This window comes from Nannospalax galili, unplaced genomic scaffold, assembly GCF_000622305.1.
Source record: "Nannospalax galili isolate Female #2095 unplaced genomic scaffold, S.galili_v1.0 scaffold10121, whole genome shotgun sequence".
Taxonomy (NCBI): Eukaryota; Metazoa; Chordata; class Mammalia; order Rodentia; family Spalacidae; genus Nannospalax; species Nannospalax galili.
The window spans coordinates 4,273-6,620 of NW_008344342.1; the positions used below are offsets into that span (position 1 = coordinate 4,273).

General features: G+C 37.1%; 1 long non-coding RNA gene across 1 annotated transcript; it reads left to right on the forward strand.

The window, feature by feature from the left end:
• Positions 1-428: 428 nt before the first annotated feature.
• Positions 429-1,970, forward strand: LOC108491203. Its single transcript, XR_001872613.2, has 3 exons — positions 429-586; positions 663-738; positions 1,834-1,970. It is a non-coding gene; the product is annotated as an uncharacterized LOC108491203 (long non-coding RNA).
• The last annotated feature ends 378 nt before the right edge of the window (positions 1,971-2,348 follow it).

Sequence of the window (2,348 nt, forward strand, 5' to 3'; positions counted from 1 at the left end):
ATTTTTTCCTGTTCTAGAGCCTGTCAAGAAGTCTCCTTGTTGTTGTATTTATTTATTATTTACTTATTTATTTATGTCTTTTTGAGACAGGGTCTCTCTGTAGCCCCAGCTGACCTGGAACTCACTATGTAGAACAGGCTGGCCTCGAAATCACAGAGATCCACCTGCCTCTGCCTCCCAGTGATGGGATTAAAGGGTGCGTCACCATGCCCAGCTGTTTTTTGTTTTTGTTTTTGTTTTTTAACTAGTAGTTTCATCTCTGTTCACAAAATGACATAACTTTATACAGATTCTGGTACTGTGGTTTTAGGAAGAGTGTATTGCTTTTTTTTACATATTTGGAGTATACAAGTAGATATATAAAGTTTTAAAAAATATTTCCTTTTTATAATGGAATATTAAAAGGCCTTTGGAACTTAAGAGCTAGAAGTTTTAAAATATTGCCTCTGTAAAATAATGCCTTAAAAAATTAAATTGATCTTGTTCTGTAAATGAAATTAAGTAATTGTGCTTCATTATATTTTTTAAAAGGAAGATAAAAATTCAAGATATTTTAGCATGCAGCTTCCTAGATGATTTACTAGAGGTAAATATGTTCTAAATTACTTAATTATATCACTTGATAATTGCTATCCTCTAATTCTGTCTATGTGTTTCTTTAGCTTAGGGATGAGGAACTGTCAAAAAAGAGTCAAGAAACCAATTGGTTTTCTGCTTCTTCTGCCCTTAGGGTTTATGGTAAGTTCCCATTACATAAAGTTTCAACTATTCATTCTTCATGTGCCTGGTGTCCAGACACAGTTTTATACATAAGCTATTTTACCTTAAGATCAAAGTATCCTATTACTTTAAGAATTAGTACTCTTTTTTCTTTTTGGCTTTTTGAGATAGGGTCTCCCTGTAGCCCCAGCTGGCCTGGAACTCACTATGTAGATCAGGCTGGCCTTGATCTCACAGATATCCTCCTGCTTCTGCCTCCCAAATGCTGGGACTAAAGGTATGTGCCACGATGCCAGGCTTTATTTTTTTTTTCAATGTGTATGAGTATGTTGCCTGTATGTGTGTAAATGCACCCATGTCATGCAGTGCCCACAGAGGCCAGAAGAGGGCATCAGATCCCCTGGAACTGAGTAGTTGTTAGCTGCCATATGGGTGCTGGGAATCAAACCTGGGTCCTCTGAAAGAGCAGCCAGTGCTCTTAACTGCTGAGCCATCTCTCTAGACCCTGTCTTATTGTCTTAATTAGTAATAAAATGCTGTTGTCAGGATTCACAGAGCATTCCAGGGATTGACTGAATTTCATTTGTCTGTTACATTGTTTTGTATGGTCTTCTAATGCTAATTGTGGGAACATCTCTGTCTTTAAGTTCATCAAGTTTTAGTGCTTTCTCTTGACTCCTCTCTCTACCTAGTTTAGAAACCTATGAATGCTTTAAATGGTTACAAACTGGAAACAACTGTCTATAACTCCTGTTCCTGGGAATCTGACTGCCTCTAGTGTCCTCTACTGGCATGACGTGGGTGCACTTGCATAGATTCATGCTATACACACATACACAAATAAAAAATAAAAGAAAAAAAATATAAAGTGAAATAGCCCGAAGACTTCATGAGTTTTTAAAACTATTTTTAGCTTAATAGTTGTTCTAATCCACATTTCAAGGATCACTGATGGTATGCATTATTCATATGCCACTACCTTCACTGTAATGCCATTAGTTTCACTTCATAATCAAAATACTGAGCAATAAAATAAATATTTTGCTAATGTCCATTCTTTGGTGTTAAAAAATTTTTGGTCCTAAGTATCTTCCTATTATCTTTCTTCCCAAGGTCAGTATTTGAATCTTGATAAAGACCACAATGGCATGCTCAGTAAAGAAGAACTCTCCCGTTATGGAACAGCAACCATGACCAATGTCATCCTAGACCGTGTTTTCCAAGAGTGTCTCACTTACGATGGAGAAATGGTAGTTATTAAATCTGCTGAAGTTTACATTTTTAGGCCCTTGTAGTTTCTACAAGCCCTTTTCTTGATATGATTCAACATTTTTTATTTTGTTTATCTTAAAGATAAGTCTCTGGAGCTGGAGAGATGGCTGTATAGTTAATGTATTTGCATACATGCAGGCAATACATGAATATACAGGCTGGTCTGGCACTCACTATGCAGACAGTCCTGCCTCAGCTTCCCAAGTACTGGGATGATGCTACCATACCTAGCTAAGTCTATCAGATTGTATTTACTTTGTAGTCCAAGCTAGTCTCAAACTCTTGCCTCAGAGACTGGAGAGATGGCTCAGCAGTTAAGAGCAGTAGCTGCTCTTGCAGAGGACTTGGGTTCAGTT